Source organism: Asterias amurensis, chromosome 16, assembly GCF_032118995.1.
Source record: "Asterias amurensis chromosome 16, ASM3211899v1".
NCBI lineage: Eukaryota > Metazoa > Echinodermata > Asteroidea > Forcipulatida > Asteriidae > Asterias > Asterias amurensis.
Window position 1 is genome coordinate 7,441,436 of NC_092663.1, and position 25,092 is coordinate 7,466,527.

Sequence of the window (25,092 nt, forward strand, 5' to 3'; positions counted from 1 at the left end):
TCCCTGCCCGGGGAATAAACTTTTTAATTTTCGAGCTCCCGAAAAGCCGAATTAGCATGATTACTTCTTGCGGATACCCCCACCCGAGTGTGCCTGTGCAAATTTGAACCAAGTCAATGTTTTACTTTGGCGGTAATCGACGATTTTTGGTCAAATTATGACGTCACTTTTGCACCAAAAAGTTGTAATTCCCAAGGTTTTAGGAATTTTGCTTGACTCCACACAGGAAAGTTGTTCAGGATGCTCAACTTGGTCGATTTGCACCGTCAAAACGCGATTTCCATAGTTGACTATTAGAAAAACAAGATGGCCGCTCTTCCCTTTTCCCTGCCCGGGGAATAAACTTTTTAATTTTCGAGCTCCCGAAAAGCCGAATTAGCGTGATTACTTCTTGCGGATACCCCACCCGAGTGTGCCTGTGCAAATTTGAACCCCATCAAAGTTTTACTTTGGCGGTAATCGACGATTGTTGGTCAAATTATGACGTCACTTTTGCACCAAAAAGTTGTAATTCCCAAGGTTTTGCGAATTTTGCATGACTCCACACAGGAAAGTTGTTCAGGATGCTCAACTTGGTCGATTTGCACCGTCAAAACGCGATTTCCAGAGTTGACTATTAGAAAAACAAGATGGCCGCTCTTCCCTTTTCCCTGCCCGGGGAATAAACTTTTTAATTTTCGAGCTCCCGAAAAGCCGAATTAGCATGATTACTTCTTGCGGATACCCCCACCCGAGTGTGCCTGTGCAAATTTGAACCAAGTCAATGTTTTACTTTGGCGGTAATCGACGATTTTTGGTCAAATTATGACGTCACTTTTGCACCAAAAAGTTGTAATTCCCAAGGTTTTACGAATTTTGCTTGACTCCACACAGGAAAGTTGTTCAGGATGCTCAACTTGGTCGATTTGCACCGTCAAAACGCGATTTCCATAGTTGACTATTAGAAAAACAAGATGGCCGCTCTTCCCTTTTCCCTGCCCGGGGAATAAACTTTTTAATTTTCGAGCTCCCGAAAAGCCGAATTAGCGTGATTACTTCTTGCGGATACCCTACCCGAGTGTGCCTGTGCAAATTTGAACCCCATCAAAGTTTTACTTTGGCGGTAATCGACGATTTTTTGTCAAATTATGACGTCACTTTTGCACCAAAAAGTTGTAATTCCCAAGGTTTTGCGAATTTTGCATGACTCCACACAGGAAAGTTGTTCAGGATGCTCAACTTGGTCGATTTGCACCGTCAGAACGCGATTTCCAGAGTTGAATATTAGAAAAACAAGATGGCCGCTCTTCCCTTTTCCCTGCCCGGGGAATAAACTTTTTAATTTTCGAGCTCCCGAAAAGCCGAATTAGCATGATTACTTCTTGTGGATATCCCCACCCGAGTGTGCCTGTGCAAATTTGAACCCAGTCAATGTTTTACTTTGGCGGTAATCGACGATTTTTGGTCAAATAATGACGTCACTTTTGCACCAAAAAGTTGTAATTCCCTAGGTTTTGCGAATTTTGCATGACTCCACACAGGAAAGTTGATCAGGATGCTCAACTTGGTCGATTTGCACCGTCAAAACGCGATTTCCAGAGTTGAATATTAGAAAAACAAGATGGCCGCTCTTCCCTTTTCCCTGCCCGGGGAATAAACTTTTTAATTTTCGAGGCACCGCGAAAAGCCGAATTAGCGTGATTACTTCTTGCGGATACCCCACCCGAGTGTGCCGGTGCAAATCTGAACCCCGTCAATGTTTTACTTTGGCGGTAATCGACGATTTTTGGACAAATTATGACGTCACTTTTGCACCAAAAAGTTGTAATTCCCAAGGTTTTACGAATTTTGCAAGACTCCACACAGGAAAGTTGTTCAGGATGCTCAACTTGGTCGATTTGCACCGTCAAAACGCGATTTCCAGAGTTGACTATTAGAAAAACAAGACGGCCGCTCTTCCCTTTTCCCTGCCCGGGGAATAAACTTTTTAATTTTCGAGCTCCCGAAAAGCCGAATTAGCATGATTACTTCTTGCGGATACCCCCACCCGAGTGTGCCTGTGCAAATTTGAACCCAGTCAATGTTTTACTTTGGCGGTAATCGACGATTTTTGGTCAAATAATGACGTCACTTTTGCACCAAAAAGTTGTAATTCCCTAGGTTTTGCGAATTTTGCATGACTCCACACAGGAAAGTTGATCAGGATGCTCAACTTGGTCGATTTGCACCGTCAAAACGCGATTTCCAGAGTTGAATATTAGAAAAACAAGATGGCCGCTCTTCCCTTTTCCCTGCCCGGGGAATAAACTTTTTAATTTTCGAGCTCCCAAAAAGCCAAATTAGCGTGATTACTTATTGCGGATACCCCACCCGAGTGTGCCTGTGCAAATTTGAACCCCATCAATGTTTTACTTTGGCGGTAATCGACGATTTTTTGTCAAATTATGACGTCACTTTTGCACCAAAAAGTTGTAATTCCCAAGGTTTTGCGAATTTTGCATGACTCCACACAGGAAAGTTGTTCAGGATGCTCAACTTGGTCGATTTGCACCGTCAAAACGCGATTTCCATAGTTGACTATTAGAAAAACAAGATGGCCGCTCTTCCCTTTTCCCTGCCCGGGGAATAAACTTTTTAATTTTCGAGCTCCCGAAAAGCCGAATTAGCGTGATTACTTCTTGCGGATACCCCCACCCGAGTGTGCCTGTGCAAATTTGAACCCCATCAATGTTTTACTTTGGCGGTAATCGACGATTTTTTGTCAAATTATGACGTCACTTTTGCACCAAAAAGTTGTAATTCCCAAGGTTTTGCGAATTTTGCATGACTCCACACAGGAAAGTTGTTCAGGATGCTCAACTTGGTCGATTTGCACCGTCAAAACGCGATTTCCAGAGTTGAATATTAGAAAAACAAGATGGCCGCTCTTCCCTTTTCCCTGCCCGGGCAATGAACTTTTTAATTTTCGAGCCACCCCGAAAAGCCGAATTACCGTGATTACTTCTTGCGGATACCCCACCCGAGTGTGCCGGTGCAAATCTGAACCCCGTCAATGTTTTACTTTGGCGGTAATCGACGATTTTTTGTCAAACTATGACGTCACTTTTGCACCAAAAAGTTGTAATTCCCAACGTTTTGCGAATTTTGCATGACTCCACACAGCAAAGTTGTTCAGGATGCTCAACTTGGTCGATTTGCAACGTCAGAACGCGATTTCCAGAGTTGAATATTAGAAAAACAAGATGGCCGCTCTTCCCTTTTCCCTGCCCGGGGAATAAACTTTTTAATTTTCTAGTTCCCAAAAAGCCAAATTAGCGTGATTACTTCTTGCGGATACCCCACCCAAATGTGCCTGTGCAAATTTGAACCCCATCAATGTTTTACTTTGGCGGTAATCGACGATTTTTTGTCAAATTATGACGTCACTTTTGCACCAAAAAGTTGTAATTCCCAAGGTTTTGCGAATTTTGCATGACTCCACACAGGAAAGTTGTTCAGGATGCTCAACTTGGTCGATTTGCACCGTAAAAACGCGATTTCCAGAGTTGACTATTAGAAAACAAGATGGCCGCTCTTCCCTTTTCCCTGCCCGGGGAGAAAACTTTTTAATTTTCGAGCCACCCCGAAAAGCCGAATTAGCGTGATTACTACTTGCGGATACCCCACCCGAGTGTGCCGGTGCAAATCTGAACCCCGTCAATGTTTTACTTTGGCGGTAATCGACGATTTTTGGACAAATTATGACGTCACTTTTGCACCAAAAAGTTGTAATTCCCTAGGTTTTGCGAATTTTGCATGACTCCACACAGGAAAGTTGTTCAGGATGCTCAACTTGGTCGATTTGCACCGTCAAAACGCGATTTCCAGAGTTGAATATTAGAAAAACAAGATGGCCGCTCTTCCCTTTTCCCTGCCCGGGGAATGAAATTTTTTAATTTTCGAGCCACCCCGAAAAGCCGAATTACCGTGATTACTTCTTGCGGATACCCCACCCGAGTGTGCCTGTGCAAATTTGAACCCCATCAATGTTTTACTTTGGCGGTAATCGACGATTTTTTGTCAAACTATGACGTCACTTTTGCACCAAAAAGTTGTAATTCCCAACGTTTTGCGAATTTTGCATGACTCCACACAACAAAGTTGTTCAGGATGCTCAACTTGGTCGATTTGCAACGTCAAAACGCGATTTCCAGAGTTGACTATTAGAAAAACAAGATGTCCGCTCTTCCCTTTTCCCTGCCCGGGGAATAAACTTTTTAATGTTCGAGCTCCCGAAAAGCCGAATTAACGTGATTACTTTTTGCGGAAACTCCACCCGAGTGTGCCTGTAAAAATTTGAACCCCATAAATGTTTTACTTTGGCGGTAATCGACGATTTTTTGTCAAATTATGACGTCACTTTTGCACCAAAAAGTTGTAATTCCCAAGGTTTTGCGAATTTTGCATGACTCCACACAGGAAAGTTGTTCAGGATGCTCAACTTGGTCGATTTGCACCGTCAAAACGCGATTTCCAGAGTTGACTATTAGAAAACAAGATGGCCGCTCTTCCCTTTTCCCTGCCCGGGGAGAAAACTTTTTAATTTTCGAGCCACCACGAAAAGCCGAATTAGCGTGATTACTTCTTGCGGATACCCCACCCGAGTGTGCCGGTGCAAATCTGAACCCCGTCAATGTTTTACTTTGGCGGTTATCGACGATTTTTGGACAAATTATGACGTGACTTTTGCACCAAAAAGTTGTAATTCCCAAGGTTTTACGAATTTTGCATGACTCCACACAGGAAAGTTGTTCAGGATGCTCAACTTGGTCGATTTGCACCGTCAAAACGCGATTTCCAGAGTTGACTATTAGAAAACAAGATGGCCGCTCTTCCCTTTTCCCTGCCCGGGGAATAAACTTTTTAATTTTCGAGCTCCCGAAAAGCCGAATTAGCGTGATTACTTCTTGCGGATACCCCACCCGAGTGTGCCTGTGCAAATTTGAACCCCATCAATGTTTTACTTTGACGGTAATCGACGATTTTTTGTCAAATTATGACGTAACTTTTGCACCAAAAAGTTGTAATTCCCAAGGTTTTGCGAATTTTGCATGACTCCACACAGGAAAGTTGTTCAGGATGCTCAACTTGGTCGATTTGCACCGTCAGAACGCGATTTCCAGAGTTGAATATTAGAAAAACAAGATGGCCGCTCTTCCCTTTTCCCTGCCCGGGGAATAAACTTTTTAATTTTCGAGCTCCCGAAAAGCCGAATTAGCATGATTACTTCTTGCGGATACCCCCACCCGAGTGTGCCTGTGCAAATTTGAACCCCATCAATGTTTTACTTTGGCGGTAATCGACGATTTTTTGTCAAATTATGACGTCACTTTTGCACCAAAAAGTTGTAATTCCCAAGGTTTTGCGAATTTTGCATGACTCCACACAGGAAAGTTGTTCAGGATGCTCAACTTGGTCGATTTGCACCGTCAAAACGCGATTTCCAGAGTTGAATATTAGAAAAACAAGATGGCCGCTCTTCCCTTTTCCCTGCCCGGGGAATAAACTTTTTAATTTTCGAGCTCCCGAAAAGCCGAATTAGCGTGATTACTTCTTGCGGATACCCCACCCGAGTGTGCCTGTGCAAATTTGAACCCCATCAAAGTTTTACTTTGGCGGTAATCGACGATTGTTGGTCAAATTATGACGTCACTTTTGCACCAAAAAGTTGTAATTCCCAAGGTTTTGCGAATTTTGCATGACTCCACACAGGAAAGTTGTTCAGGATGCTCAACTTGGTCGATTTGCACCGTCAAAACGCGATTTCCAGAGTTGACTATTAGAAAAACAAGATGGCCGCTCTTCCCTTTTCCCTGCCCGGGGAATAAACTTTTTAATTTTCGAGCTCCCGAAAAGCCGAATTAGCATGATTACTTCTTGCGGATACCCCCACCCGAGTGTGCCTGTGCAAATTTGAACCAAGTCAATGTTTTACTTTGGCGGTAATCGACGATTTTTGGTCAAATTATGACGTCACTTTTGCACCAAAAAGTTGTAATTCCCAAGGTTTTACGAATTTTGCTTGACTCCACACAGGAAAGTTGTTCAGGATGCTCAACTTGGTCGATTTGCACCGTCAAAACGCGATTTCCATAGTTGACTATTAGAAAAACAAGATGGCCGCTCTTCCCTTTTCCCTGCCCGGGGAATAAACTTTTTAATTTTCGAGCTCCCGAAAAGCCGAATTAGCGTGATTACTTCTTGCGGATACCCTACCCGAGTGTGCCTGTGCAAATTTGAACCCCATCAAAGTTTTACTTTGGCGGTAATCGACGATTTTTTGTCAAATTATGACGTCACTTTTGCACCAAAAAGTTGTAATTCCCAAGGTTTTGCGAATTTTGCATGACTCCACACAGGAAAGTTGTTCAGGATGCTCAACTTGGTCGATTTGCACCGTCAGAACGCGATTTCCAGAGTTGAATATTAGAAAAACAAGATGGCCGCTCTTCCCTTTTCCCTGCCCGGGGAATAAACTTTTTAATTTTCGAGCTCCCGAAAAGCCGAATTAGCATGATTACTTCTTGTGGATATCCCCACCCGAGTGTGCCTGTGCAAATTTGAACCCAGTCAATGTTTTACTTTGGCGGTAATCGACGATTTTTGGTCAAATAATGACGTCACTTTTGCACCAAAAAGTTGTAATTCCCTAGGTTTTGCGAATTTTGCATGACTCCACACAGGAAAGTTGATCAGGATGCTCAACTTGGTCGATTTGCACCGTCAAAACGCGATTTCCAGAGTTGAATATTAGAAAAACAAGATGGCCGCTCTTCCCTTTTCCCTGCCCGGGGAATAAACTTTTTAATTTTCGAGGCACCGCGAAAAGCCGAATTAGCGTGATTACTTCTTGCGGATACCCCACCCGAGTGTGCCGGTGCAAATCTGAACCCCGTCAATGTTTTACTTTGGCGGTAATCGACGATTTTTGGACAAATTATGACGTCACTTTTGCACCAAAAAGTTGTAATTCCCAAGGTTTTACGAATTTTGCAAGACTCCACACAGGAAAGTTGTTCAGGATGCTCAACTTTGTCGATTTGCACCGTCAAAACGCGATTTCCAGAGTTGACTATTAGAAAAACAAGACGGCCGCTCTTCCCTTTTCCCTGCCCGGGGAATAAACTTTTTAATTTTCGAGCTCCCGAAAAGCCGAATTAGCATGATTACTTCTTGCGGATACCCCCACCCGAGTGTGCCTGTGCAAATTTGAACCCAGTCAATGTTTTACTTTGGCGGTAATCGACGATTTTTGGTCAAATAATGACGTCACTTTTGCACCAAAAAGTTGTAATTCCCTAGGTTTTGCGAATTTTGCATGACTCCACACAGGAAAGTTGATCAGGATGCTCAACTTGGTCGATTTGCACCGTCAAAACGCGATTTCCAGAGTTGAATATTAGAAAAACAAGATGGCCGCTCTTCCCTTTTCCCTGCCCGGGGAATAAACTTTTTAATTTTCGAGCTCCCAAAAAGCCAAATTAGCGTGATTACTTATTGCGGATACTCCACCCGAGTGTGCCTGTGCAAATTTGAACCCCATCAATGTTTTACTTTGGCGGTAATCGACGATTTTTTGTCAAATTATGACGTCACTTTTGCACCAAAAAGTTGTAATTCCCAAGGTTTTGCGAATTTTGCATGACTCCACACAGGAAAGTTGTTCAGGATGCTCAACTTGGTCGATTTGCACCGTCAAAACGCGATTTCCATAGTTGACTATTAGAAAAACAAGATGGCCGCTCTTCCCTTTTCCCTGCCCGGGGAATAAACTTTTTAATTTTCGAGCTCCCGAAAAGCCGAATTAGCGTGATTACTTCTTGCGGATACCCCACCCGAGTGTGCCTGTGCAAATTTGAACCCCATCAATGTTTTACTTTGACGGTAATCGACGATTTTTTGTCAAATTATGACGTAACTTTTGCACCAAAAAGTTGTAATTCCCAAGGTTTTGCGAATTTTGCATGACTCCACACAGGAAAGTTGTTCAGGATGCTCAACTTGGTCGATTTGCACCGTCAGAACGCGATTTCCAGAGTTGAATATTAGAAAAACAAGATGGCCGCTCTTCCCTTTTCCCTGCCCGGGGAATAAACTTTTTAATTTTCGAGCTCCCGAAAAGCCGAATTAGCATGATTACTTCTTGCGGATACCCCCACCCGAGTGTGCCTGTGCAAATTTGAACCCCATCAATGTTTTACTTTGGCGGTAATCGACGATTTTTTGTCAAATTATGACGTCACTTTTGCACCAAAAAGTTGTAATTCCCAAGGTTTTGCGAATTTTGCATGACTCCACACAGGAAAGTTGTTCAGGATGCTCAACTTGGTCGATTTGCACCGTCAAAACGCGATTTCCAGAGTTGAATATTAGAAAAACAAGATGGCCGCTCTTCCCTTTTCCTTGGCCGGGGAATGAACTTTTTAATTTTCGAGCCACCCCGAAAAGCCGAATTACCGTGATTACTTCTTGCGGATACCCCACCCGAGTGTGCCGGTGCAAATCTGAACCCCGTCAATGTTTTACTTTGGCGGTAATCGACGATTTTTTGTCAAACTATGACGTCACTTTTGCACCAAAAAGTTGTAATTCCCAACGTTTTGCGAATTTTGCATGACTCCACACAGCAAAGTTGTTCAGGATGCTCAACTTGGTCGATTTGCAACGTCAAAACGCGATTTCCACAGTTGACTATTAGAAAAACAAGATGGCCGCTCTTCCCTTTTCCCTGCCCGGGGAATAAACTTTTTAATTTTCTAGTTCCCAAAAAGCCAAATTAGCGTGATTACTTCTTGCGGATACCCCACCCAAATGTGCCTGTGCAAATTTGAACCCCATCAATGTTTTACTTTGGCGGTAATCGACGATTTTTTGTCAAATTATGACGTCACTTTTGCACCAAAAAGTTGTAATTCCCAAGGTTTTGCGAATTTTGCATGACTCCACACAGGAAAGTTGTTCAGGATGCTCAACTTGGTCGATTTGCACCGTCAAAACGCGATTTCCATAGTTGACTATTAGAAAAACAAGATGGCCGCTCTTCCCTTTTCCCTGCCCGGGGAATAAACTTTTTAATTTTCGAGCTCCCGAAAAGCCGAATTAGCGTGATTACTTCTTGCGGATACCCCACCCGAGTTTGCCTGTGCAAATTTGAACCCCATCAATGTTTTACTTTGACGGTAATCGACGATTTTTTGTCAAATTATGACGTAACTTTTGCACCAAAAAGTTGTAATTCCCAAGGTTTTGCGAATTTTGCATGACTCCACACAGGAAAGTTGTTCAGGATGCTCAACTTGGTCGATTTGCACCGTCAGAACGCGATTTCCAGAGTTGAATATTAGAAAAACAAGATGGCCGCTCTTCCCTTTTCCCTGCCCGGGGAATAAACTTTTTAATTTTCTAGTTCCCAAAAAGCCAAATTAGCGTGATTACTTCTTGCGGATACCCCACCCAAATGTGCCTGTGCAAATTTGAACCCCATCAATGTTTTACTTTGGCGGTAATCGACGATTTTTTGTCAAATTATGACGTCACTTTTGCACCAAAAAGTTGTAATTCCCAAGGTTTTGCGAATTTTGCATGACTCCACACAGGAAAGTTGTTCAGGATGCTCAACTTGGTCGATTTGCACCGTAAAAACGCGATTTCCAGAGTTGACTATTAGAAAACAAGATGGCCGCTCTTCCCTTTTCCCTGCCCGGGGAGAAAACTTTTTAATTTTCGAGCCACCCCGAAAAGCCGAATTAGCGTGATTACTTCTTGCGGATACCCCACCCGAGTGTGCCGGTGCAAATCTGAACCCCGTCAATGTTTTACTTTGGCGGTAATCGACGATTTTTGGACAAATTATGACGTCACTTTTGCACCAAAAAGTTGTAATTCCCTAGGTTTTGCGAATTTTGCATGACTCCACACAGGAAAGTTGTTCAGGATGCTCAACTTGGTCGATTTGCACCGTCAAAACGCGATTTCCAGAGTTGAATATTAGAAAAACAAGATGGCCGCTCTTCCCTTTTCCCTGCCCGGGGAATGAAATTTTTTAATTTTCGAGCCACCCCGAAAAGCCGAATTACCGTGATTACTTCTTGCGGATACCCCACCCGAGTGTGCCTGTGCAAATTTGAACCCCATCAATGTTTTACTTTGGCGGTAATCGACGATTTTTTGTCAAACTATGACGTCACTTTTGCACCAAAAAGTTGTAATTCCCAACGTTTTGCGAATTTTGCATGACTCCACACAACAAAGTTGTTCAGGATGCTCAACTTGGTCGATTTGCAACGTCAAAACGCGATTTCCAGAGTTGACTATTAGAAAAACAAGATGTCCGCTCTTCCCTTTTCCCTGCCCGGGGAATAAACTTTTTAATGTTCGAGCTCCCGAAAAGCCGAATTAGCGTGATTACTTTTTGCGGAAACTCCACCCGAGTGTGCCTGTAAAAATTTGAACCCCATCAATGTTTTACTTTGGCGGTAATCGACGATTTTTTGTCAAATTATGACGTCACTTTTGCACCAAAAAGTTGTAATTCCCAAGGTTTTGCGAATTTTGCATGACTCCACACAGGAAAGTTGTTCAGGATGCTCAACTTGGTCGATTTGCACCGTCAAAACGCGATTTCCAGAGTTGACTATTAGAAAACAAGATGGCCGCTCTTCCCTTTTCCCTGCCCGGGGAGAAAACTTTTTAATTTTCGAGCCACCACGAAAAGCCGAATTAGCGTGATTACTTCTTGCGGATACCCCACCCGAGTGTGCCGGTGCAAATCTGAACCCCGTCAATGTTTTACTTTGGCGGTTATCGACGATTTTTGGACAAATTATGACGTAACTTTTGCACCAAAAAGTTGTAATTCCCAAGGTTTTACGAATTTTGCATGACTCCACACAGGAAAGTTGTTCAGGATGCTCAACTTGGTCGATTTGCACCGTCAAAACGCGATTTCCAGAGTTGACTATTAGAAAACAAGATGGCCGCTCTTCCCTTTTCCCTGCCCGGGGAATAAACTTTTTAATTTTCGAGCTCCCGAAAAGCCGAATTAGCGTGATTACTTCTTGCGGATACCCCACCCGAGTGTGCCTGTGCAAATTTGAACCCCATCAATGTTTTACTTTGACGGTAATCGACGATTTTTTGTCAAATTATGACGTAACTTTTGCACCAAAAAGTTGTAATTCCCAAGGTTTTGCGAATTTTGCATGACTCCACACAGGAAAGTTGTTCAGGATGCTCAACTTGGTCGATTTGCACCGTCAGAACGCGATTTCCAGAGTTGAATATTAGAAAAACAAGATGGCCGCTCTTCCCTTTTCCCTGCCCGGGGAATAAACTTTTTAATTTTCGAGCTCCCGAAAAGCCGAATTAGCATGATTACTTCTTGCGGATACCCCCACCCGAGTGTGCCTGTGCAAATTTGAACCCCATCAATGTTTTACTTTGGCGGTAATCGACGATTTTTTGTCAAATTATGACGTCACTTTTGCACCAAAAAGTTGTAATTCCCAAGGTTTTGCGAATTTTGCATGACTCCACACAGGAAAGTTGTTCAGGATGCTCAACTTGGTCGATTTGCACCGTCAAAACGCGATTTCCAGAGTTGAATATTAGAAAAACAAGATGGCCGCTCTTCCCTTTTCCCTGCACGGGGAATGAACTTTTTAATTTTCGAGCCACCCCGAAAAGCCGAATTACCGTGATTACTTCTTGCGGATACCCCACCCGAGTGTGCCGGTGCAAATCTGAACCCCGTCAATGTTTTACTTTGGCGGTAATCGACGATTTTTTGTCAAACTATGACGTCACTTTTGCACCAAAAAGTTGTAATTCCCAACGTTTTGCGAATTTTGCATGACTCCACACAGCAAAGTTGTTCAGGATGCTCAACTTGGTCGATTTGCAACGTCAAAACGCGATTTCCACAGTTGACTATTAGAAAAACAAGATGGCCGCTCTTCCCTTTTCCCTGCCCGGGGAATAAACTTTTTAATTTTCTAGTTCCCAAAAAGCCAAATTAGCGTGATTACTTCTTGCGGATACCCCACCCAAATGTGCCTGTGCAAATTTGAACCCCATCAATGTTTTACTTTGGCGGTAATCGACGATTTTTTGTCAAATTATGACGTCACTTTTGCACCAAAAAGTTGTAATTCCCAAGGTTTTGCGAATTTTGCATGACTCCACACAGGAAAGTTGTTCAGGATGCTCAACTTGGTCGATTTGCACCGTCAGAACGCGATTTCCAGAGTTGAATATTAGAAAAACAAGATGGCCGCTCTTCCCTTTTCCCTGCCCGGGGAATAAACTTTTTAATTTTCTAGTTCCCAAAAAGCCAAATTAGCGTGATTACTTCTTGCGGATACCCCACCCAAATGTGCCTGTGCAAATTTGAACCCCATCAATGTTTTACTTTGGCGGTAATCGACGATTTTTTGTCAAATTATGACGTCACTTTTGCACCAAAAAGTTGTAATTCCCAAGGTTTTGCGAATTTTGCATGACTCCACACAGGAAAGTTGTTCAGGATGCTCAACTTGGTCGATTTGCACCGTAAAAACGCGATTTCCAGAGTTGACTATTAGAAAACAAGATGGCCGCTCTTCCCTTTTCCCTGCCCGGGGAGAAAACTTTTTAATTTTCGAGCCACCCCGAAAAGCCGAATTAGCGTGATTACTTCTTGCGGATACCCCACCCGAGTGTGCCGGTGCAAATCTGAACCCCGTCAATGTTTTACTTTGGCGGTAATCGACGATTTTTGGACAAATTATGACGTCACTTTTGCACCAAAAAGTTGTAATTCCCTAGGTTTTGCGAATTTTGCATGACTCCACACAGGAAAGTTGTTCAGGATGCTCAACTTGGTCGATTTGCACCGTCAAAACGCGATTTCCAGAGTTGAATATTAGAAAAACAAGATGGCCGCTCTTCCCTTTTCCCTGCCCGGGGAATGAAATTTTTTAATTTTCGAGCCACCCCGAAAAGCCGAATTACCGTGATTACTTCTTGCGGATACCCCACCCGAGTGTGCCTGTGCAAATTTGAACCCCATCAATGTTTTACTTTGGCGGTAATCGACGATTTTTTGTCAAACTATGACGTCACTTTTGCACCAAAAAGTTGTAATTCCCAACGTTTTGCGAATTTTGCATGACTCCACACAACAAAGTTGTTCAGGATGCTCAACTTGGTCGATTTGCAACGTCAAAACGCGATTTCCAGAGTTGACTATTAGAAAAACAAGATGTCCGCTCTTCCCTTTTCCCTGCCCGGGGAATAAACTTTTTAATGTTCGAGCTCCCGAAAAGCCGAATTAGCGTGATTACTTTTTGCGGAAACTCCACCCGAGTGTGCCTGTAAAAATTTGAACCCCATCAATGTTTTACTTTGGCGGTAATCGACGATTTTTTGTCAAATTATGACGTCACTTTTGCACCAAAAAGTTGTAATTCCCAAGGTTTTGCGAATTTTGCATGACTCCACACAGGAAAGTTGTTCAGGATGCTCAACTTGGTCGATTTGCACCGTCAAAACGCGATTTCCAGAGTTGACTATTAGAAAACAAGATGGCCGCTCTTCCCTTTTCCCTGCCCGGGGAGAAAACTTTTTAATTTTCGAGCCACCACGAAAAGCCGAATTAGCGTGATTACTTCTTGCGGATACCCCACCCGAGTGTGCCTGTGCAAATCTGAACCCCGTCAATGTTTTACTTTGGCGGTTATCGACGATTTTTGGACAAATTATGACGTAACTTTTGCACCAAAAAGTTGTAATTCCCAAGGTTTTACGAATTTTGCATGACTCCACACAGGAAAGTTGTTCAGGATGCTCAACTTGGTCGATTTGCACCGTCAAAACGCGATTTCCAGAGTTGACTATTAGAAAACAAGATGGCCGCTCTTCCCTTTTCCCTGCCCGGGGAATAAACTTTTTAATTTTCGAGCCACCCCGAAAAGCCGAATTAGCGTGATTACTTCTTGCGGATACCCCACCCGAGTGTGCCTGTGCAAATCTGAACCCCGTCATTGTTTTACTTTGGCGGTAATCGACGATTTTTGGACAAATTATGACGTCACTTTTGCACCAAAAAGTTGTAATTCCCAAGGTTTTGCGAATTTTGCATGACTCCACACAGGAAAGTTGTTCAGGATGCTCAACTTGGTCGATTTGCAACGTCAAAACGCGATTTCCAGAGTTGACTATTAGAAAAACAAGATGGCCGCTCTTCCCTTTTCCCTGCCCGGGGAATAAACTTTTTAATTTTCGAGCTCCCGAAAAGCCGAATTAGCGTGATTACTTTTTGCGGATACCCCACCCGAGTGTGCCTGTGCAAATTTGAACCCCATCAATGTTTTACTTTGGCGGTAATCGACGATTTTTTGTCAAATTATGACGTCACTTTTGCACCAAAAAGTTGTAATTCCCAAGGTTTTGCGAATTTTGCATGACTCCACACAGGAAAGTTGTTCAGGATGCTCAACTTGGTCGATTTGCACCGTCAAAACGCGATTTCCAGAGTTGACTATTAGAAAAACAAGACGGCCGCTCTTCCCTTTTCCCTGCCCGGGGAATAAACTTTTTAATTTTCGAGCTCCCGAAAAGCCGAATTAGCGTGATTACTTCTTGCGGATACCCCACCCGAGTGTGCCTGTGCAAATTTGAACCCCATCAATGTTTTACTTTGGCGGTAATCGACGATTTTTTGTCAAATTATGACGTCACTTTTGCACCAAAAAGTTGTAATTCCCAAGGTTTTACGAATTTTGCATGACTCCACACAGGAAAGTTTTTCAGGATGCTCAACTTGGTCGATTTGCACCGTCAAAACGCGATTTCCAGAGTTGACTATTAGAAAACAAGATGGCCGCTCTTCCCTTTTCCCTGCCCGGGGAGAAAACTTTTTAATTTTCGAGCCACCCCGAAAAGCCGAATTAGCGTGATTACTTCTTGCGGATACCCCACCCGAGTGTGCCGGTGCAAATCTGAACCCCGTCAATGTTTTACTTTGGCGGTAATCGACGATTTTTGGACAAATTATGACGTCACTTTTGCACCAAAAAGTTGTAATTCCCTAGGTTTTGCGAATTTTGCATGACTCCACACAGGAAAGTTGTTCAGGATGCTCAACTTGGTCGATTTGCACCGTCAAAACGCGATTTCCAGAGTTGAATATTAGAAAAACAAGATGGCCGCTCTTCCCTTTTCCCTGCCCGGGGAATGAAATTTTTTAATTTTCGAGCCACCCCGAAAAGCCGAATTACCGTGATTACTTCTTGCGGATACCCCACCCGAGTGTGCCTGTGCAAATTTGAACCCCATCAATGTTTTACTTTGGCGGTAATCGACGATTTTTTGGTCAAACTATGACGTCACTTTTGCACCAAAAAGTTGTAATTCCCAACGTTTTGCGAATTTTGCATGACTCCACACAACAAAGTTGTTCAGGATGCTCAACTTGGTCGATTTGCAACGTCAAAACGCGATTTCCAGAGTTGACTATTAGAAAAACAAGATGTCCGCTCTTCCCTTTTCCCTGCCCGGGGAATAAACTTTTTAATTTTCGAGCCACCCCGAAAAGCCGAATTAGCGTGATTACTTCTTGCGGATACCCCACCCGAGTGTGCCGGTGCAAATCTGAACCCCGTCAATGTTTTACTTTGGCGGTAATCGACGATTTTTGGACAAATTATGACGTCACTTTTGCACCAAAAAGTTGTAATTCCCAAGGTTTGACGAATTTTGCATGACTCCACACAGGAAAGTTGTTCAGAATGCTCAACTTGGTCGATTTGCACCGTCAAAACGCGATTTCCACAGTTGACTATTAGAAAAACAAGATGGCCGCTCTTCCCTTTTCCCTGCCCGGGGAATAAACTTTTTAATTTTCGAGCTCCCGAAAAGCCGAATTAGCATGATTACTTCTTGCGGATACCCCCACCCGAGTGTGCCTGTGCAAATTTGAACCCAGTCAATGTTTTACTTTGGCGGTAATCGACGATTTTTGGTCAAATAATGACGTCACTTTTGCACCAAAAAGTTGTAATTCCCTAGGTTTTGCGAATTTTGCATGACTCCACACAGGAAAGTTGATCAGGATGCTCAACTTGGTCGATTTGCACCGTCAAAACGCGATTTCCAGAGTTGAATATTAGAAAAACAAGATGGCCGCTCTTCCCTTTTCCCTGCCCGGGGAATGAACTTTTTAATTTTCGAGCCACCCCGAAAAGCCGAATTACCGTGATTACTTCTTGCGGATACCCCACCCGAGTGTGCCGGTGCAAATCTGAACCCCGTCAATGTTTTACTTTGGCGGTAATCGACGATTTTTTGTCAAACTATGACGTCACTTTTGCACCAAAAAGTTGTAATTCCCAACGTTTTGCGAATTTTGCATGACTCCACACAGCAAAGTTGTTCAGGATGCTCAACTTGGTCGATTTGCAACGTCAAAACGCGATTTCCACAGTTGACTATTAGAAAAACAAGATGGCCGCTCTTCCCTTTTCCCTGCCCGGGGAATAAACTTTTTAATTTTCTAGTTCCCAAAAAGCCAAATTAGCGTGATTACTTCTTGCGGATACCCCACCCAAATGTGCCTGTGCAAATTTGAACCCCATCAATGTTTTACTTTGGCGGTAATCGACGATTTTTGGTCAAATAATGACGTCACTTTTGCACCAAAAAGTTGTAATTCCCTAGGTTTTGCGAATTTTGCATGACTCCACACAGGAAAGTTGATCAGGATGCTCAACTTGGTCGATTTGCACCGTCAAAACGCGATTTCCAGAGTTGAATATTAGAAAAACAAGATGGCCGCTCTTCCCTTTTCCCTGCCCGGGGAATAAACTTTTTAATTTTCGAGCCACCCCGAAAAGCCGAATTAGCGTGATTACTTCTTGCGGATACCCCACCCGAGTGTGCCGGTGCAAATCTGAACCCCGTCAATGTTTTACTTTGGCGGTAATCGACGATTTTTGGACAAATTATGACGTCACTTTTGCACCAAAAAGTTGTAATTCCCAAGGTTTTACGAATTTTGCATGACTCCACACAGCAAAGTTGTTCAGGATGCTCAACTTGGTCGATTTGCAACGTCAAAACGCGATTTCCAGAGTTGACTATTAGAAAAACAAGATGGCCGCTCTTCCCTTTTCCCTACCCGGGGAACAAACTTTTTAATTTTCGAGCTCCCGAAAAGCCGAATTAGCGTGATTACTTCTTGCGGATACCCCACCCGAGTGTGCCTGTGCAAATTTGAACCCAATCAATGTTTTACTTTGGCGGTAATCGACGATTTTTTGTCAAACTATGACGTCACTTTTGCACCAAAAAGTTGTAATTCCCAACGTTTTGCGAATTTTGCATGACTGCACACAGGAAAGTTGTTCAGGATGCTCAACTTGGTCGTTTTGCACCGTCAAAACGCGATTTCCAGAGTTGACTATTAGAAAAACAAGATGGCCGCTCTTCCCTTTTCCCTGCCCGGGGAATAAACTTTTTAATTTTCGAGTTCCCAAAAAGCCAAATTAGCGTGATTACTTCTTGCGGATACCCCACCCGAGTGTGCCTGTGCAAATTTGAACCCCATCAATGTTTTACTTGGGCGGTAATCGACGTTTTTTCGTCAAATTATGACGTCACTTTTGCACCAAAAAGTTGTAATTCCCAAGGTTTTGCGAATTTTGCATGACTCCACACAGGAAAGTTGTTCAGGATGCTCAACTTGGTCGATTTGCACCGTCACAACGCGATTTCCAGAGTTGACTATTAGAAAACAAGATGGCCGCTCTTCCCTTTTCCCTGCCCGGGGAGAAAACTTTTTAATTTTCGAGCCACCCCGAAAAGCCGAATTAGCGTGATTACTTCTTGCGGATACCCCACCCGAGTGTGCCGGTGCAAATCTGAACCCCGTCAATGTTTTACTTTGGCGGTAATCGACGATTTTTGGACAAATTATGACGTCACTTTTGCACCAAAAAGTTGTAATTCCCAAGGTTTGACGAATTTTGCATGAATCCACACAGGAAAGTTGTTCAGAATGCTCAACTTGGTCGATTTGCACCGTCAAAACGCGATTTCCACAGTTGACTATTAGAAAAACAAGATGGCCGCTCTTCCCTTTTCCCTGACGGGGAATAAACTTTTTAATTTTCGAGCTCCCGAAAAGCCGAATTAGCATGATTACTTCTTGCGGATACCCCCACCCGAGTGTGCCTGTGCAAATTTGAACCCAGTCAATGTTTTACTTTGGCGGTAATCGACGATTTTTGGACAAATTATGACGTCACTTTTGCACCAAAAAGTTGTAATTCCCTAGGTTTTGCGAATTTTGCATGACTCCACACAGGAAAGTTGTTCAGGATGCTCAACTTGGTCGATTTGCACCGTCAAAACGCGATTTCCAGAGTTGAATATTAGAAAAACAAGATGGCCGCTCTTCCCTTTTCCCTGCCCGGGGAATGAAATTTTTTAATTTTCGAGCCACCCCGAAAAGCCGAATTACCGTGATTACTTCTTGCGGATACCCCACCCGAGTGTGCCTGTGCAAATTTGAACCCCATCAATGTTTTACTTTGGCGGTAATCGACGATTTTTTGTCAAACTATGACGTCACTTTTGCACCAAAAAGTTGTAATTCCCAACGTTTTGCGAATTTTGCATGACTCCACACAACAAAGTTGTTCAGGATGCTCAACTTGGTCGATTTGCAACGTCAAAACGCGATTTCCACAGTTGACTATTAGAAAAACAAGATGGCCGCTCTTCCCTTTTCCCTGCCCGGGGAATAAACTTTTTAATTTTCGAGCCACCCCGAAAAGCCGAATTAGCGTGATTACTTCTTGCGGATACCCCACCCGAGTGTGCCGGTGCAAATCTGAACCCCGTCAATGTTTTACTTTGGCGGTAATCGACGATTTTTGGACAAATTATGACGTCACTTTTGCACCAAAAAGTTGTAATTCCCAAGGTTTTACGAATTTTGCATGACTCCACACAGGAAAGTTGTTCAGGATGCTCAACTTGGTCGATTTGCACCGTCAAAACGCGATTTCCAGAGTTGACTATTAGAAAAACAAGATGGCCGATCTTCCCTTTTCCCTGCCCGGGGAATAAACTTTTTAATTTTCGAGCTCCCGAAAAGCCGAATTAGCATGATTACTTCTTGCGGATACCCCCACCCGAGTGTGCCTGTGCAAATTTGAACCCAGTCAATGTTTTACTTTGGCGGTAATCGACGATTTTTTGTCAAATAATGACGTCACTTTTGCACCAAAAAGTTGTAATTCCCTAGGTTTTGCGAATTTTGCATGACTCAACACAGGAAAGTTGATCAGGATGCTCAACTTGGTCGATTTGCACCGTCAAAACGCGATTTCCAGAGTTGAATATTAGAAAAACAAGATGGCCGCACTTCCCTTTTCCCTGCCCGGGGAATAAACTTTTTAATTTTCGAGCCACCCCGAAAAGCCGAATTAGCGTGATTACTTCTTGCGGATACCCCACCCGAGTGTGCCGGTGCAAATCTGAACCCCGTCAATGTTTTACTTTGGCGGTAATCGACGATTTTTGGACAAATTATGACGTCACTTTTGCACCAAAAAGTTGTAATTCCCAAGGTTTTACGAATTTTGCATGACTCCCCACAGCAAAGTTGTTCAGGATGCTCAACTTGGTCGATTTGCAACGTCAAAACGCGATTTCCAGAGTTGACTATTAGAAAAACAAGATGGCCGCTCTTCCCTTTTCCCTGCCCGGGGAACAAACTTTTTAATTTTCGAGCTCCCGAAAAGCCGAATTAGCGTGATTACTTCTTGCGGTTACCCCACCCGAGTGTGCCTGTGCAAATTTGAACCCCATCAATGTTTTACTTTGGCGGTAATCGACGATTTTTTGTCAAACTATGACGTCACTTTTGCACCAAAAAGTTGTAATTCCCAACGTTTTGCGAATTTTGCATGACTCCACACAGGAAAGTTGTTCAGGATGCTCAACTTGGTCGATTTGCACCGTCAAAACGCGATTTCCAGAGTTGACTATTAGAAAAACAAGATGGCCGCTCTTCCCTTTCCCTGCCCGGGGAATAAACTTTTTAATTTTCGAGTTCCCAAAAAGCCAAATTAGCGTGATTACTTCTTGCGGATACCCCACCCGAGTGTGCCTGTGCAAATTTGAACCCCATCAATGTTTTACTTTGGCGGTAATCGACGATTTTTTTGTCAAATTATGACGTCACTTTTGCACCAAAAAGTTGTAATTCCCAAGGTTTTGCGAATTTTGCATGACTCCACACAGGAAATTTGTTCAGGATGCTCAACTTGGTCGATTTGCACCGTCAAAACGCGATTTCCAGAGTTGACTATTAGAAAACAAGATGGCCGCTCTTCCCTTTTCCCTGCCCGGGGAATAAACTTTTAAATTTTCGAGCCACCCCGAAAAGCCGAATTAGCGTGATTACTTCTTGCGGATACCCCACCCGAGAGTGCCGGTGCAAATTTGAACCCCGTCAATGTTTTACTTTGGCGGTAATCGACCATTTTTTGTCAAATTATGACGTCACTTTTGCAACAAAAAGTTGTAATTCCCAAGGTTTTGCGAATTTTGCATGACTCCACACAGGAAAGTTGTTCAGGATGCTCAACTTGATCGATTTGCACCGTCAAAACGCGATTTCCAGAGTTGACTATTAGAAAAACAAGATGGCCGCTCTTCCCTTTTCCCTGCCCGGGGAATAAACTTTTTAATTTTCGAGCTACCGAAAAGCCGAATTAGCGTGATTACTTCTTGCGGATACCCCACCCGAGAGTGCCGGTGCAAATTTGAACCCCGTCAATGTTTTACTTTGGCGGTAATCGACGATTTTTTGTCAAATTATGACGTCACTTTTGCACCAAAAAGTTGTAATTCCCAAGGTTTTGCGAATTTTGCATGACTCCACACAACAAAGTTGTTCAGGATGCTCAACTTGGTCGATTTGCAACGTCAAAACGCGATTTCCACAGTTGACTATTAGAAAAACAAGATGGCCGCTCTTCCCTTTTCCCTGCCCGGGGAATAAACTTTTTAATTTTCGAGCTACCGAAAAGCCGAATTAGCGTGATTACTTCTTGCGGATACCCCACCCGAGAGTGCCGGTGCAAATTTGAACCCCGTCAATGTTTTACTTTGGCGGTAATCGACGATTTTTTGTCAAAATGACGTCACTTTTGCACCAAAAAGTTGTAATTCCAAAGGTTTTGCGAATTTTGCATGACTCCACACAGGAAAGTTGTTCAGGATGCTCAACTTGGTCGATTTGCATTGTCAAAACGCGATTTCCAGAGTTGACTATTAGAAAAACAAGATGGCCGCTCTTCCCTTTTCCCTGCCCGGGGAATAAACTTTTTAATTTTCGAGCCACCCCGAAAAGCCGAATTAGCGTGATTACTTCTTGCGGATACCCCACCCGAGAGTGCCGGTGCAAATTTGAACCCCGTCAATGTTTTACTTTGGCGGTAATCGACGATTTTTTGTCAAACTGTGACGTCACTTTTGCACCAAAAAGTTGTAATTCCGAAGGTTTTGCGAATTTTGCATGACTCCACACAGGATAGTTGTTCAGGATGCTCAACTTGATCGATTTGCAACGTCAAAACGCGATTTCCACAGTTGACTATTAGAAAACAAGATGGCCGCTCTTCCCTTTTCCCTGCCCGGGGAATAAACTTTTTAATTTTCGAGCCACCCCGAAAAGCCGAATTAGCGTGATTACTTCTTGCGGATACCCCACCCGAGAGTGCCGGTGCAAATTTGAACCCCGTCAATGTTTTACTTTGGCGGTAATCGACGATTTTTTGTCAAATTATGACGTCACTTTTGCACCAAAAAGTTGTAATTCCCAAGGTTTTGCGAATTTTGCATGACTCCACACAGGAAAGTTGTTCAGGATGCTCAACTTGGTGGATTTGCAACGTCAAAACGCGATTTCCAGAGTTGACTATTAGAAAAACAAGATGGCCGCTCTTCCCTTTTCCCTGCCCGGGGAATAAAATTTTTAATTTTCGAGCTACCGAAAAGCCGAATTAGCGTGATTACTTCTTGCAGATACCCCACCCGAGAGTGCCGGTGCAAATTTGAACCCCGTCAATGTTTTACTTTGGCGGTAATCGACGATTTTTTGTCAAATTATGACGTCACTTTTGCACCAAAAAGTTGTAATTCCCAAGGTTTTGCGAATTTTGCATGACTCCACACAGGAAAGTTGTTCAGAATGCTCAACTTGGTCGTTTTGCACCGTCAAAACGCGATTTCCAGAGTTGACTATTAGAAAACAAGATGGCCGCTCTTCCCTTTTCCCTGCCCGGGGAATAAACTTTTTAATTTTCGAGCCACCCCGAAAAGCCGAATTAGCGTGATTACTTCTTGCGGATACCCCACCCGAGTGTGCCGGTGCAAATCTGAACCCCGTCATGGTTTTACTTTGGCGGTAATCGACGATTTTTGGACAAATTATGACGTCACTTTTGCACCAAAAAGTTGTAATTCCCAAAGTGTTACGAATTTTGCATGACTCCACACAGGAAAGTTGTTCTGGATGCTCAACTTGGTCGATTTGCACCGTCAAAACGCGATTTCCAGAGTTGACTATTAGAAAAACAAGATGGCCGCTCTTCCCTTTTCCCTGCCCGGGGAATAAACTTTTTAATTTTCGAGCTCCCGAAAAGCCGAATTAGCGTGATTACTTCTTGCGGATACCCCACCCGAGTGTGCCTGTGCAAATTTGAACCCCATCAATGTTTTACTTTGGCGGTAATCGACGATTTTTTGTCAAATTATGACGTCACTGTTGCACCAAAAAGTTGTAATTCCCAAGGTTTTGCGAATTTTGCATGACTCCACACAGGAAAGTTGTTCAGGATGCTCAACTTGGTCGATTTGCACCGGCAAAACGCGATTTCCAGAGTTGACTATCAGAAAACAAGATGGCCGCTCTTCCCTTTTCCCTGCCCGGGGAATAAACTTTTTAATTTTCGAGCCACCCCGAAAAGCCGAATTAGCGTGATTACTTCTTGCGGATACCCCACCCGAGTGTGCCGGTGCAAATCTGAACCCCGTCAATGTTTTACTTTGGCGGTAATCGACGATTTTTGGACAAATTATGACGTCACTTTTGCACCAAAAAGTTGTAATTCCCAAGGTTTTACGAATTTTGCATGACTCCACACAGGAAAGTTGTTCAGGATGCTCAACTTGGTCGATTTGCACCGTCAAAACGCGATTTCCAGAGTTGACTATTAGAAAAACAAGATGGCCGCTCTTCCCTTTTCCCTGCCCGGGGAATAAACTTTTTAATTTTCGAGCTCCCGAAAAGCCGAATTAGCGTGATTACTTCTTGCGGATACCCCACCCGAGTGTGCCGGTGCAAATTTGAACCCATTTAATGTTTCACTTTTGCGGTAATCGACGATTTTTGGTCAAATTATGACTTCACTTTTGCACCAAAAAGTTGTAATTCCCAAGGTTTTACGAATTTTGCATGACTCCACACAGGAAAGTTGTTCAGGATGCTCAACTTTGTCGATTTGCACGGTCAAAACGCGATTTCCAGAGTTGACTATTAGAAAAACAAGATGGCCGCTCTTCCCTTTTCCCTGCTCAGGGAATAAACTTTTTAATTTTCGAGCTCCCGAAAAGCCGAATTAGCGTGATTACTTCTTGCGGATACCCCACCCGAGAGTGCCGGTGCAAATTTGAACCCCGTCAATGTTTTACTTTGGCGGTAATCGACGATTTTTTGTCAAATTATGACGTCACTTTTGCACCAAAAAGTTGTAATTCCCAAGGTTTTGCGAATTTTGCATGACTCCACACAGGAAAGTTGTTCAGGATGCTCAACTTGGTCGATTTGCAACGTCAAAACGCGATTTCCAGAGTTGACTATTAGAAAAACAAGATGGCCGCTCTTCCCTTTTCCCTGCCCGGGGAAAAAACTTTTTAATTTTCGAGCTACCGAAAAGCCGAATTAGCGTGATTACTTCTTGCGGATACCCCACCCGAGAGTGCCGGTGCAAATTTGAACCCCGTCAATGTTTTACTTTGGCGGTAATCGACGATTTTTTGTCAAATTATGACGTCACTTTTGCACCAAAAAGTTGTAATTCCCAAGGTTTTGCGAATTTTGCATGACTCCACACAGGAAAGTTGTTCAGGATGCTCAACTTGGTCGATTTGCACCGTCAAAACGCGATTTCCAGAGTTGACTATTAGAAAACAAGATGGCCGCTCTTCCCTTTTCCCTGCCCGGGGAATAAACTTTTAAATTTTCGAGCCACCCCGAAAAGCCGAATTAGCGTGATTACTTCTTGCGGATACCCCACCCGAGTGTGCCGGTGCAAATCTGAACCCCGTCAATGTTTTACTTTGGCGGTAATCGACGATTTTTGGACAAATTATGACGTCACTTTTGCACCAAAAAGTTGTAATTCCCAAAGTGTTACGAATTTTGCATGACTCCACACAGGAAAGTTGTTCTGGATGCTCAACTTGGTCGATTTGCACCGTCAAAACGCGATTTCCAGAGTTGACTATTAGAAAAACAAGATGGCCGCTCTTCCCTTTTCCCTGCCCGGGGAATAAACTTTTTAATTTTCGAGCTCCCGAAAAGCCGAATTAGCGTGATTACTTCTTGCGGATACCCCACCCGAGTGTGCCTGTGCAAATTTGAACCCCATCAATGTTTTACTTTGGCGGTAATCGACGATTTTTTGTCAAATTATGACGTCACTGTTGCACCAAAAAGTTGTAATTCCCAAGGTTTTGCGAATTTTGCATGACTCCACACAGGAAAGTTGTTCAGGATGCTCAACTTGGTCGATTTGCACCGGCAAAACGCGATTTCCAGAGTTGACTATCAGAAAACAAGATGGCCGCTCTTCCCTTTTCCCTGCCCGGGGAATAAACTTTTTAATTTTCGAGCCACCCCGAAAAGCCGAATTAGCGTGATTACTTCTTGCGGATACCCCACCCGAGTGTGCCGGTGCAAATCTGAACCCCGTCAATGTTTTACTTTGGCGGTAATCGACGATTTTTGGACAAATTATG